This window comes from Podarcis pityusensis, assembly GCF_964106645.2.
Source record: "Podarcis pityusensis genome assembly, chromosome: 1".
Lineage (NCBI taxonomy): Eukaryota > Metazoa > Chordata > Lepidosauria > Squamata > Lacertidae > Podarcis > Podarcis pityusensis.
The window spans coordinates 57,602,954-57,617,884 of NC_138028.1; the positions used below are offsets into that span (position 1 = coordinate 57,602,954).

The following is a 14,931-nucleotide window of genomic DNA, read 5'->3' on the forward strand; positions in this document are numbered from 1 at the left end:
AGTACAGCCCGAACCTAGGTAGCATCAGGATGGTAGAAAGGAAAAAACAGACATTCCTAATGCTGTAAATCAGAGGTATAGTTTAAAAAACAATGTGTCAGAAAACAAGCCAGGTGAACAGTCTGTAGGGACCAGAGAAAAGACTAGTTAAGTTTGAAAACAAATTGCTGGTGGAAAAGAGCAAGAGGGTGTTATTGTACTCATCTCCTGCTTGTGGACTTCCCATAGCTACTTGAGAATGACCGCTCCCTGCTTAAAACGGGGGGCGCCCTTTGCGTGGACGCGCGCAGCCCTGGATCTGGAGCGGCCCCATCAGCATAGGCTTGGCTTTGCCTTCCCTCAGGTGGGATACCTGGAGGTCCCCGCCTACCTCAGCCAATCCCACCTGGGGGAAGCGTTGCCAAGGATACCAGGCCAGGTAGGGGGAGGGATTACCTGCCCACACGCCACTCACCCCAGTATCACGATTTTCTGGTCCGACCTTCTGCCACGCTTGCACTGGCGTGGCAACATCAAACCCACTAGACTTAATTACACTGTTGAAAAAATCAATAGGGCAGTGCACTCTGCAACCACTCGCATGGGAGGTCGGGTCGTGAAACACCCCAACATTAAAGTTTACATGAAGGAGCTATTTCGGCCCGATGGCGTGCACCTATCGGACCTTGGCAACGAGCGTTGGCTGAGCGACATCAAGCATGGCCTGATTGAATGGTTGGAGGATGGCAATGGGGCTTTTCAGATGTAGGTAGTCTTGGCGGTGAGACCGCAGTCTTTGCGGTCTCGGGTGGCGGTATCAGGCCTTGGGCGGAATCCTTTAGTCCATCTTCCTCTTTGCGGCGGCGATACCAGGGTTCCCCGTTAAAGGGGTTTCTGAAGGGAGGCTTTGACCGTACGCCGAAAGGTCGTCATTGCTCTCCCCTGCGGCGGCGGCGTAACGGGGGTGGCTATCTCTGCTTGAACATATGTTCTCCAGAGCTGGCCCATCCCCCCCACACACACTGGATAACCCTGAAACTCCCTAGGTCCCCAGCTGGGGACTGGGGAGGGAGAACGCCCAATGCCTGAGCCAAGGTCTACCCACATTTGAAATTTAATAAAGTTGTGGCCAACTTAATCCCATAGCACGTTGTCTTGAGTCGTTATTCCACATGACGGGGGGATCGCTCGGGATCTGGGGACTCCGCCTGTCCACGCAAAGAGGATGCTGGATTAGATAGGTCTTTAGGCTCCTCTTTATGTACTTGTTAATACAAGAGCAGAGGACGGGGAGAAATAAGCAGACAAGTAAGTAGATAATTTTATGGAGAGGTAGTGAAGCTGTAGTTTGGTTCCCAACTTGCACACTGCACAGTGGGAAGAATAAGAAAAACATCTGCATTTTCTAGCACAAGGCTGAACACAATTGCTTCCTGGGTCATTTGACAGTCTGTGAACACAGATGAGCCTGCTTTGTGAAGATTACAGTACCTCTAGTTATCCAGACGCTTCATTGGCCCAACAGCAGCGAGAAGCTGCATCATCATCTTCTGGTCAGCTGCATCAGAGGTTCAGAAATTGGAGTGCTGGTTTCTAGCTTCAAGGGTGGTTTGTGCCTTACGTCATAGCTCTGGGCTTTCTGTATAGATTAACAGGCATTGTGTGGTATCTGCTGATACAACACACTTCTGCTGGAACTTCTTCTCTTGTACCCTCAAGCCTCCTGTGCACCCTCAAAATCTGTTCCAAATGTTTGGGGGACCCTCAAGAGACTGTTTGAGGGACACCCAGAGGGGGGAGAGGAAATGGAAGCCTTGTTGGACCAGCAGAACTAAGCTTTTAACTATGTGTGGATACATAAGATATGGGTTGTTGCTGTTGAAATAATGTCTGCAGGTGAACACTCTTTGCATTTCCCAAGTCTCTATAAGGGTCTTACATGGCTTACATGAGAAAATGTGGAGCCTTTTACCAATAATCTTGTTTTCTTTAATCAAAAACATAATAAAGAGACTTAGAAGACTTGACTTTAGCCCATCTAATTCCAGAATGCTTTAGAGAAGCTTGCAGTCTAGTGCAAATACACCACATAATACTAACACAGAATCAATACACTATCTTAGTATTTCATACCATACCTGTAATAGGTATGGGGGGGGGGAAGCAAACTCTGCTCTATTCTTTATTGCAGCAAGTTCAACTCCAGTACAGAACAAAAGCATACATCACTACTTGTGCACTGAACTATATGGTTTTTCCCCCCATCAAGACCAAATTATTTCAAGATAGGTGGGTGGCTTTTTGCTAGGAAAACAGCAAGCAGGGAAATTGTTGCTGTTTGTTGCATTTATTTATCTCTTACTAAATAAAATGTCTGCAAGTAATTTACAGTTGTAAACAACATTCAACGCTTTCCTCTTCTCACACACCAGAGTCCCAGTCCTGATTGGGCTTCCCTGCTGAGAAAAGGTTTTAAAAGATGGAAATGCAATCACACAATTCTCATCTCACCTGGTTTTGGTCCAAATGAAATGTGGCAATGGTGAAAACAGGAGTGAACTTTTCAATTTCATAAATCATTTTAATTTTTTATAATTGTGACTGAATAGTATGTGAAGTAGACAAACCTTTGAGAATAAAAACAAGCAGGTAATTATGAAGGGTGAAGACAATGCACGATCAAATATCCACATCCTGTTGTTTGACCTTCAATGTCTAAGCAGCTCACAGAGGCTCCAATTGGCTTGTCAGTTGGAATGAATTTGTGTAATCCCTAAAAAAAAAAAAGAACAAAGGCCCATCAGCCCTGTATTGTGTGAAAAAGCCTTTTCTATTATCTGTCTCGAATCTCTCCCCAAATCAGCTTCATAGGCCCCAAGTTATAGTGTTGCATGAGAGAGAGAAAAGGCTTCTCTGTTTATTTTGGCCAGGCCTTAATGTTCTCAGTCATCATGACTGAGAACATTAAGAGGCAGAGATATCATGCAGGCAGGCTGTGTTGATAAGCTTCATAAGAAAAAGGTTTAGGAAGCAGAGCAAAGTAGGATAGGATAGGCAGTATTGGGAAACAGATCTGAGGAAAAGATGGGCATCAGAGATAGAAAGAGGTAGAGAAGGCAGAGAGATGAGAGGATGGATCACTAAGAAGGAAGAGCAGCAGAAGGGCAATGCTCATTGTGGGCCTGTTTGCAGGGTGGCAAGTGAGCAATGAACTAGATTTTGTATTGTTAGGAGTTTGGTGGTCTGGATGAGCATGAATGAGGTTTGTCCTGTTGCTCTGCTCAACAGCCTTCATGGGTGGCAAGAGCCATATCAAAATGAGCTGGATGGTCCTAAAGGCTGGGAATCTTTCCTCTTTGAAATGTGACATCCATCAAAGAGCCATATAGACCAGTGTCCTAAATATGTTAGGATATTGAAGAGGGGGTGGAGCTTAATGGGATCAAAGTGCAAAAGTGGTGGATATTTTATGCCTGCAATTCAACATGCGGCTTAAAGCAGAAGAGGAAAAGAAGGAGGAATTGAAAGTCTCCAGCCATAAACTAGTCCTAGTGGTTGTGTCTGTTTGTGGTGATGAACAAAGGCATGGAACTCAGGGTGGTTTTTTAGCTGCTGGGATCTGAAACAACTGCTTTTGGGGTATTTGATGAAGGATCAGGGTTTTTGCTGCTCCCAGCAGTCTTTTTGCTTCCACTATGCTCCTCTTATGTGCTCATGAATAGATATGAAAAAGACCCAACAAGTAAACCCTGAAGTGCTGGCCTTGGATTTTTCAATCCTTGTGGAATTAAGACTAGAACACTGATTTGAAATAACCCAGATAAGCTTTTTCCACAAGAACCTAACAAATAAATTCCATAAATGTTCCATTCATTCTGGGAGTGCAGACCCTCTTTCAGCATAAACTACCCGAGCAAAACTTTTCCTTCAAGACCTTTCACTCACAAAATGCAGCTCTGAGTTAGGTTTCTGGGAGGTATGTTGTTCATTCTTATGTCTGTTATGTTCTTGGCAGTTGTTTGAACTTACCAATAAAAGCCAAACCCTAGAAAGGGAATAGATTTTTATCTATGTGCAACTCAGGGCAAGATATGCTTCCAGCCAGAAATAGTGATACAGCGTATGATAGCATAGGAGTCATACAGCCATTGCAAGTTTTAACACATACCGAATGCAAAGCAGATCCTGCCTTTAAAAAAAAATTAGGACAGAAAGACTTACACCCATAAATTACCCATATATATATAGTGGTGAGTACTTTATAATACATTTATTGTTTTTAGAACTTGTTACAACAAATTAAACCCATGTAGATTCTTGCACCTTATTTTTCTAGAAAACAGAAGTATTGCAATTTCAAACGATGTTGTAGCTGAGTTTTCTCCTGCCTTTCACACAACCATTTTGACAAGATGGCATCTGCATCTTATTTCCCTATGCAGTAACTAAGTAGGCAGGTATTATCCAGTGTTTTGCATGACATGTCCCGCCGTATAAAACATCAGGTAAAAGCATTCTTTTGTTTTCAAACAATTGTCCTCTGCTGTTTCATTATATGGAGCTTATTTCAAGATTTCCAAGTTTAATCTCATTTATCAAAATATATAGGCCTTCCAAGATCCTGCCTTCCATTAATCATATTGGCTTGGATGCAAAGAACAGCAATAGATGCTATGAAGGTGCAAGAAGGCTTTCCTACCTCCTTTCCACTACAGCCTCTCTTGCCTCCTTAAAAATAAACTCTCCTAAAGATCAGAGGTCCCTCTGGAATGAATCTAGAATGCTGCCATATGTTGAGTCATCTTGATTCATCTAGCTCAATATGGTTTATACTGACTGGCAACAGCTCTCCAGAGTTTCAGACAAGAGTCACTCCCAACCATAAATGGAGATGCCATACGAGATGGCAAGACAACTGGCAGGATTCAGCTATTCTCCCCACCCCCTTCATGACTATGTGGGAGCAATAATGCTTCTTCCTCAGCTAAAGCGTTTTTTGGATCAAAATTATAATTTCTTAAATTCATGCTTTTCCAGCAGAATGCTTAAAGGCCTTTTTAATTCAGGGTGGGAAGACTTGGATCCTGAGTTGCGTGTCAAGGTCCCCAAGACACACACACCCCTTAAATAAAACACACATCACACTGAATTTTTGTTTAAGGTTTTTGGCATAATTTTGGCCACAACTGAAGGGAACAATGGCCCATAACAGGAGAAAAGCTACTTGCTTTAAAACAATTAGTGAATGAACAATTATCGGCAGACCATATTGAGCCTTCAGTTAGCCCCTATAATACACCCATCTTCATCATAAAAAAGAAGAGTGGCAAATGGAGATTTCTCCAGGATTTAAGGAAAATAAACCAAATCCTTGAACCCATGGGGCCTTTGCAGTGTGGTCTGCCTAATCCAAATTTGATTCCACATTCTTATCAATTGGCTATAATAGATTTGCAAGATTGTTTTTTCTCCATTCCCCTACAGGAGAAAGATCGTAAATTCTTTGCTTTTACTGTTCCTGTGTTAAATAACAGTCAGCCCACGGAACGGTACCAATGGAAAGTCCTATCACAAGAACTGACTCCCAGATTCCAGCGAAAGTCAGTAAGGGAAAACAATATTGGGGAGAAACTGGAGCTGTGCCACAGGCCCTCACCTTCTTCCTGCATGTTCCCAGGGGCTTGCACGGCCCAAATCCGATTCCAGGGATTTGGACGAAAGCATGGCGTGCCCCTGAATTCCTTTAATAGAATTCCCTTGCAGCAGCAGCATTGGAGGGGCAGGCCCAGCCAATCCTTACCCCTCCACCAACCAATTTTTTAACCAATGCCTAACCGCAACCTTACAAGATGTGACGATTTGCTACGCAGTAGGCAAAAACCAAATGGCATCAGCCAATCAGCCAAATGGAATTCCTACCAGGCCCCTGCTCCAAAGCAGATGACCCTATGACAGGCATAGCAAGGTCAACGCACAAGACCCAAATTAGGGAGGGTGGGCGGGTGATCCGGTGCCCACAGCGAAAGAGAAAGATCAAAGCTGCATGCCCAGCTTAAGAAACCTCTGTTCCTGCCCCTAAACTGGCAACATCAAAATTGCTCCAGCAACTCAAGTGGCCAATCACTGCCAGAGACCATCTTTCCTTACCCGCCTGACAACAGGGGGGTGGCTTGGCAAACCCCACCGCAACACATGCTCTCTTTGAATGAGAACACGCTTTGTCCTATCTTTGAATATGCTTCTAAACAAACCCTGAAACTTTGCCATCCACAGAGATGTTAATTCCTTCCCCTTGAGTTCAATGGGAGGAGGGGGGAAAGAGGGGCAAATGAAAAAGCAGGGGGAAGCAACCCCTATTCCCTCCCACTCTGGCCGCAGCAAGACTGCAGAGATTTGAATGTGATGACTTGCCTCTTACTCCCTATCACTGTTGAATTGGTGTCACAGGGGTATATTTGTTCTGTCTTGCTCAGACCTCACAAATCTAGCCAGCAGGTCCTACTCTGAGTTGTCTAGTTTCCTTTCCTCACTTCAGTGAGGTGCAGAGAGCGTAGAGGAAGTCCTCTAGGTGATCCAAACTTCTCCTGTGCTCTGCACCTCACACAGTAAGGAAAGGAAATAATTTTCAAGAGGTTTTCCTGAAAGTTCTGGCATATGCCGTATTTATGCTTAGCATGGAAAAAATGTAAACATTGTTTGGCACTTGACGAACACCAATTATACAACAGTCTATTGATTGGTGACACTTTCCACACAATAGAAGATAAGTATTTTATATTGCCTTACTAGGGCTTTGAGCTACTACCACGCAAAGGCCACTTGAAAACTACAGACGTGAGGCAAGCAGTAGTGTACAGGTATGTACTGCCTCACTGTGTGAATTGTCCTGAATGGTTTTTCTACAGATAGGGATGTAAGAAGGCAGCAGTTTCCATCTTGTCCTCTATTCATTGCAATCACTGTTGTTTCCGCTCTGCTACAGTTCAGCTTCTTCTGAAACCCGTGTTAGTTTCATCTACAGAAGATAGCAAGATTGCTAACATTCAGTGCCTTTCAATGGAAGGAAAATGTCAAAAACAACAATGCAATTATTATGATTATTTGTCTGTGGAATAAAAAGATAGCAAATACTGCTTGTATTTACTTGAGAGAGTTCCATTCCTGACCTCAGGCATACACACGAATTGTGGCATTTCTCTGTTTCTGTTTATGACTGAGTTCTCCAACTTCCCTATGTAGAGACCATCACCAAGCACCAATGACAGCAGTCTAAAGTGCCGAGGAGATTGATCAAACAGGAGTGGCCAGTCTGGGTCTTGTTGGAGAGAATACCCATGGGTGGCTCAGCTGCCATAAGGAGGAAATTCCCATCTGTAGCCATTTAAGGTGCTTTGAAATGCTGTAGCAATCAATCCCCCCACTCCCTGAATCATTTGCCTAGAATTTCAGGTGGAGAGACTCTACAGTGAACTTGTGACACAGCAAATGGAGTAGTTTCTTGGAACACCAAAAACAAACAACTGCTTGAATCAGGCTTGTTTTTTTAATTGACTCATTGCATTTGCAACTTTTTAAAGACTGTAACACCGAAGCTGTTTGTGCAATTACACAAACCATCCCGTAACATTATTCCATATTTTGCAGAAATTATTCATGCAAGTCTTGACCAAACTGTCTTCTAAATATTTACCAATTTCTTCTAAATCACCCCATTTGGCTCGATATAGTTCTGTATAAACCTCACAAACTGGTCTCCAATTTCTTTCAGTTTTTCCACAACTCTTCCTCCTATATTTATTTTATTAATACAGGTTTTTTCTTGTTTATTTGCCAAGCTAATAGTTTCCCTGGCTTGTTGGCCTGTTCGAATTGTTTCTGTTTTAAATATTTAAATATTTCACTCTATTTCCTGGTTTATTATCACTGAATATTGTGTTTGCAATATCTTAATTAGGAAAATCTTAATTAGGAAAAATTTGTATAGAATATGGGATAATTATAAAAACTTATATATAAATATAAATAATTTATAAATGTATAAATATAAATATAAAAACACAACTTTGGCTTTCACCTTTGGAAGCTATAGCGGTGAAAAAAATATGATGGAAAGTCGGGTGACATAGAAATTTGCTAAGAGAGGAGAGTGGAGAATTTAAATTAAAAGAGTTTAAGCATTTATTAGGGATGTTAACAACATGGTTACAATATCATCATTTGAATGAAGTATTTTAAAAGGATAGGAAGCAGGGGTTTGGGGAACAACTATCACAACTAGAGAGAGACCTGTTAAACGGTAATGTTGAAGTAATGTCTAAAATGTATAAGATGTTATTAGAATGGGAGACAAAAGATGAACACGTGAAATCTTCAATGATACATTGGGCAATAGACATTGGGTCATAGCATAGAAATGGAAGCATGGGAACGATAATGGAATAGAGATATAAAAGTTACAGCATGTTATGGTTTAAGAGAAAATCATATGAAAATGATATAGATGGTACCTAACACCTAACAGATTGACAAAAATGTATAAATCAAAATTGAATACGTGTTGGAAATGTAAAGAGAAAGAAGGTACCTTTTTCCATATGTGGTAGTCTTGCAATAAGGTTAAAGCTTCCTGGGAAATGATATATAATGAACTGAAAAATATGTTTAAGATAACATTCGTAAAACAAACAAAAACCAGAAGCTTTATTCTTGGGAATTGTGGGATCAGAACTACCTAAACAGTATAGAAATTTATTTATGTATGTGACCACAGCTGCAAGAATGTTATTTGCCCAAAGATGGAAGGAAGAAGAGGTCCCGATGGGAGAAAAACTAATTTACAGAATTACAGAAACTAATGAAGTAGGCAGAAATGGTGAAACTTACTGGAAGAATAAGAAATCAAGATAACAAACTTTTTAGAAATGAATGGAAATGGTTTGTTGAGTATTTACAAATAAACTGTAAACAGATCAAGACATTGGCAGGATTATTGTAAAAACCTGCAGATTCAAAAATATATATGAGATATATATGAATAAAAGAATAAGTTAAGACAATCGGGAGTATGCATAAAAGGACGGAAATAAATGTAAAGAACCGCAGAAAGAGGGGGAAGGGAGTCAAAGTTAGAAATGTTAAAATTTTGGTTGAATAATTGTTGTAATGTATATAAATGAAAATTATAAATAAAATTATAAAAAAGACTATGTTACCTGAGGCAAACAGTGCCTACCTATCACCATTTCGACATGCAGGAGTTGGCTGGACTGAGCCCCTGGTCTTACTTAACCCCTGGTCATGGAACAACTTCGTTCACCATCCCTGAGGGAAGCAGGCTTAGCTTAGGATGCGGGTGGCGCTGTGGTCTAAACCACTGAGCCTCTTGGGCTTGCCAACCGGAAGGTCAGTGGTTTGAATACCCAAGGAGGAGTGAGCTCCCGTTGCTCTGTCCTAGCTTCTGCCAACCTAGCAGTTCGAAAGCACGCCAGTGCAAGTAGATAAATAGGTACCGCTGTGGCGGGAAAGGTAAATGGCTGGCGTTTCCGTGCGCTCTGGTTTCCGTCAGGATGTTCTGTTGTGCTAAAAGTGGTTTAGTCATGCCAGCCACATGACCCAGAAAGCTGTCTGTGGACAAACGCCAGGTCCCTCAGCCTGAAGCGAGATGAGCGCCGCACCCCATAGTTGCCTTTGACTGGACTTAAGCGTCCGGGGTCCTTTACCTTAGCTTAGGGAGCACAGGGCAGGCTGTGTGGCAAATACAACTGTCCTCCAACAGGACAGAGGACAGAGACTGGGGAGCTGTGGTCACTGTGGTGAGTATGTGTTGCTCCCCCTCTACAACCCAGTATCTTCCACCTGAGGAGCCTTCCTCACTCTGGCTAATGGCAAGGCCCATCCTGATTGAGAAACAGCTGTGTACTTTTGAACCACTGAGCTCTCACAATAAAATTCTGAAATGATCACCTTCCCTCACAGGCCTGATCAGTGTCTTGTCATACGGTTACTCAATGCAGATGGCACCAAACCAGCCTCAGAAGCACTCCACCGAGCCAACTTGGGGTTAGTTTCGGCTGTGTGAAAAGTACACAGTGTTGTGTGGTTTGTTTTAATAGTTGCAACAGCTTCATTGTGTAAATATCGCAGAGAGCATAGACGACTACTTGGCTTGTCCCAGCCCACTCCTTATGATCGCCCATCATTCATGGAAACAGATATCAGAGCACGCACCGTCTCAGAAATAAAGAAATCCATAGGATCAGGAAATAGCACCATCTGCTGGACAATTAGTAGTAGACAACTGCTTTGTCTCAACAACAGCTTTAGCTCTTAATTGTGCAATTGTTAGGGTTGCCATACGTCCTCTTTTTCCAGGGCACACCCTCTTTTTCATGGGTACTTGAAATAAGAGTCGTCTTAGCGATTCATAGTTAAAAGTAGAAGTCAGAAAATGTGTCCTCTATTTTGCTCTTCAAAATATGGCAACCCTACCTTGGGTCAATGTAGGAATCATAGAATTGTAGAGCGGGAAGCAGCCCCTTGAGACAGTCTTTTTTTTAATTCAAAAAATCATTTTGGAGGGAGGGCAGGCAACAAAACAACCTTTTTATGCAGAAATGGAGCTTACTTGTTTTGTACTGGATTAACCACATTCAGGGTAATGCACAGCCTTAATGTATTGTTGGGTAAAGTGCAACAAATACCATTTGCTTTATTTTATACTATTTCACATTTTGCACGCTTACTTTATAAATATATAGATTTTTAAAAATGAAAAGGCATTTGGGGAGAGGGAAAACTGAGAGCACATAGCAGTGAGAAGATGCTTAATCCTTTCCCCATCCACCATTTTGTAATGGTTTCTCCCCCTCTATTTCAGTATTTGCAGTTTGCGCATAGCTTGGCCCTGTCATCTTTTTTTTTGCAGGGATACCAAAAGTTTAGGTCTAGTCTACAGATGCAGGAAAATGATACGGTCATGTGGACTGTTCCATATTGGACAATGGTTAAGAGCGCCAGTTATGAATGTTCCCCTGTAGAGAAACAATATTGTGTAAGTCGGTAGGAATGGGGAAAATCTCATGGTTTTAAGCCTTAATAAAATTCCTTCCTGGCTCTGTCAACCATTGGCCAACAAACATCCATGGCAAGAAACCTGAAACCAAGGGAAGGTGGGCAGTGAAGTTGGCGATGGGAATGCCAAAGTCACAGCCCAAGCTCCCATTTATAGCCCACACATAGACTCTGTGCCTAAGCCCTCCCCCCAGGAGCGATCTCAAGCTACCGATTGGCTCGTGGATCAAGCTCATCCTGAGCTACGGTGAAGCCACGTCCACCAATCAGAGGCAACATATGCTACTGGTTTCATGCCACACAGTGAACACAGTGTATTGCCTTTGGTGGTGAACTGGGAGCTATAAGAAAAACTAACATATATTTTTTTTATAAAAAAAAAAAAGCCAAGAAACAGTCCTGTTTTCAAGCTTGCTGAATGAAACTGTGTCTCAGATGTAACATTTGCTGTTATCCAGTCCTGGTATTCAAAGGAGTACTATCTTGATAAACTCCATTAATGTTTTTTGTTTTTTTGTTTTTAAAAACACACTTTAATTGCTACATCTTCTAAGAAACACAACCTGGAGTAGATGTTTCACTTCTAACCCATCCAGCTTCCTTAGTTTTACACCAGTTGTGTCCAAACTTTTTTCAAAGAGGGCCAGATCTGATGAAGTGAAGGGCCGTGGGGACCGACCAGAGAGCCAACCAAAGTTGTCGACCTTTTTTAGGATTGAAGTTGTTGAGATTTTTTTTTAGGATTTTACCCCAGGAAATAAACTGCCACGGGGCTGGATTAAACCGGCCAGCGGGCTGGATTAGGCCCCTGAAACAGACTTTGGACATGCCTGTTTTACACTGTCACACTCCATCAACCATTTCATTAGCATTCACAACTTTTCTCTTGTTCTTTGAAGGAAACAAAGCAACAGCTTGAAAGAGCAGCGTCCAAAAAAGGAAGCCCTCAACCCAAGCCAGCCATCCCCTTGTGCAATGAGCAGATACTCGATTAGTGCTTCGTAGGCTATTTGTGAAGCAAGTATGTCAAGGGTTCTGGCTCTAATCAGTAGCAAAGGTAATTTCAAATCTTGCATAATATTATGGGCAGTGCATGGAGTTTGCAGAGCAAAACAGATGAAACTGCAGGGGGGGGGGGAATCCATGCAGTCATATGGAACTTGTCATACAGAAACTGGGATACACTAGTTCTCTGTAGTAACAGTGTTTCCAGATGGATCTGACAGTGGTTAACAAGCTGCGAGCTGGATTCAGTGAATGGGTCCCATCAACAGAAGTGCTGTATTCGCACAGTAGGGCTTGCCCTCCTCTCCTCACGCTGCACGCCCACCAAAATTAGCTCATGGGGTTGGGAGAACCCCCATGACCACATACAGGGGTTGGAAGAAAGAAAATAGTTCCATCTGGCAAGCTGAAATACATGTGTTGATGAAGCGATCAGAAAAGCGCAATGTTGAATTCCTCCCTCAGTTTCCCCACTTTCAGTACCCAGAGTCCATAATGCAGCTTTATTTCTGGGGCATTAGGGTGGGGCAGAAGGAGAATGGCCACTAATTTGTGATTGTTCAGAGAACTGCTTCCAAGAAATTGGCAGGAAAATGAGAAGTTGGGGGGGGGGGGAGTGAGCCAGGGATAGAGCCTTCTCAGTGGTAGTACCACTGTTAGGTACTAATTCTAGGAATTATCAAATAGACTCTCTCAATTCCCCTTTTAGACAGACTGCAGAGACATTTTTATTTTATCTGCATTTGATGGCTAACTCTCTCCTGGTTTTACTTGCTTTTTATTTTTAAATGCTGCATTCTGTTGTACTCTTTCCTTTTTAGTATTTGTATTAATATTCATTGGGGACGCGGGTGGCGCTGTGGGTAAAACCTCAGTGCCTAGGACTTGCTGATCGCATGGTCGGCGGTTCGAATCCCTGCGGCGGGGTGCGCTTCCGTTGCTCGGTCCCAGCGCCTGCCAACCTAGCAGTTCGAAAGCACCCCTGGGTGCAAGTAGATAAATAGGGACCGCTTACTAGTGGGAAGGTAAACGGTGTTTCTGTGTGCTGCACTGGCTTGCCAGAGCAGCTTTGTCACACTGGCCACGTGACCCGGAAGTGTCTCCGGACAGCGCTGGCTCCCGGCCTCTAGAGTGAGATGAGCGCACAACCCTAGAGTCTGTCAAGACTGGTCTGTATAGGCATATCTTTACCTTTATTAATGTTCATATCGGATGCTGCTTTGGTACATTTTTTGGTCTGGAAAACAGAATCGAAATAAAATGAAATCTATCAGTCAAAGGACCATAGAATTGGAAGACCCTTCAAAGGTGACCTAATCCAACAACCCTGCAAAATTATTTTTTTATTTACAAAAACATGTTTGTATAGTGCTATTCATCAAAACGAATATAAAAGCCACTTATGACAGCTATGTAAAAAATTAAAATCAGAGATCAAGTATTACAGAAATATATTTTTCTTAATTCCCTGCATAAGCTTGGTGGTGTAGAAAAGTTTTCAGAAGACGTTGAAAGGTTATACCAGGTGGTGCCTGCTGCAAGGACTCCACCGCTATAGCATCTGTGAGAGATGGTCTTGCAGCCTCTAAAAGATATGCAGAACAAGAAAATAAACATACAAACAAAAATTGAGAGATGATGACAACATAAAAATAGAGGTACGAAACAGCCCCGTGAGGATTCAGCATTCTCAGTAGCCAAAGAATGCTAGTTGATTTTTGGAGGACAGGGAGGGTGACAGCAGAAAGATGGAGGGGGAACTGAGGCCGCAAGCACCCCCTACATATAAAGCACATTCCCCACTCCTTTAGAGAAGCTTGGGAACTGTAGCTTACTCCACACAGAGCTATAAATCCCAGGATTCTTTGGGGGAAGGAACATGTTAAAATTGATGGTATGTATGCAGCTGTTTCCTGGAAAAGGCACACTGAACAGAACCACCTCACACTGCAAAATTTTGTTTGAAGCCCTACAGTAAGTTCATTCACAACATTACAGGATGACAGAGATACTATATATTATTCTTATTCCATAATGGTTACGCAAAATGTGTATCCAATCTCCTTCCTTTTCTGCTCCTGCAGCCAGCATCATACTGTATCTTTCCACAAAGATTTTGATGTCTGGACGTGCATGACACAGCGCTACTACATCCTTGGCTCTGACCCATGAAAAGTTCATGTCACCGTGTATTTCTTCATCTTTGAGGTGCAACAAGACATCGTCGTTTTTCCTACAGCGGACTGCCTCCTTTGGGGAAGGAAAACAGAAGCTGAAAAAGCCACCGGGGCATGCATTAAACATGTTATTTTGCAAATGTTTTACAAATGTGCAAATCAAAGGCAGCCCGCTCCCTCTGTTTCTGTCCTGTCCCACCCAAAAGGAACAAAACAGTCCTGGGAACTTCAACTGAAATTAAGAGAGCGCCACACCCTCTCAGACATGAAAAAGAACCATAAATATAAGTAGAAGAGTTCTTAAACCTTGACAACTGATAGCTGTCTGGCTTGGCCTCTGGAACAGAATGTGCATGTTAATGCCTGTCAACTTTTGACAAGGATTTAGAAATGAACTAAGGGCACAGGTTTTGGAATATTAATATCTACCAAACATAGAGCAGTAAAGGATAAATAATGTAAGAGAGATGTTCAGCTTTCTCAAGACTTATGGAACAGTGTTAAAAACAGCTCTTTCATTCCTGTGCATTTTGGGTAGTCTGTCAGCATCCATCTCTCGCAAAATTATCATGATCAGACAAGTTGTTATTAGAAAGCTAGACCTCATGAAAATAGTTTGTGTTCCCTTTGTCCACCATTGTGATCACATGAGGAGAATTGTGACAGCCATGGTCATGCTTAAAATGAGAACTGGGTGGCT

General features: G+C 42.4%; 1 long non-coding RNA gene across 1 annotated transcript in view; it reads right to left on the reverse strand.

The window, feature by feature from the left end:
* Nucleotides 1–2,539: 2,539 nt before the first annotated feature.
* Nucleotides 2,540–14,931, reverse strand: part of LOC308465003 — a 94,391-nt gene continuing 81,999 nt past the window's right edge. Inside the window, exon 2 of the long non-coding RNA XR_013980214.1 lies at nucleotides 2,540–2,752. This is a non-coding gene — a long non-coding RNA (uncharacterized lncRNA). The remainder of the gene's footprint in view (nucleotides 2,753–14,931) is intronic.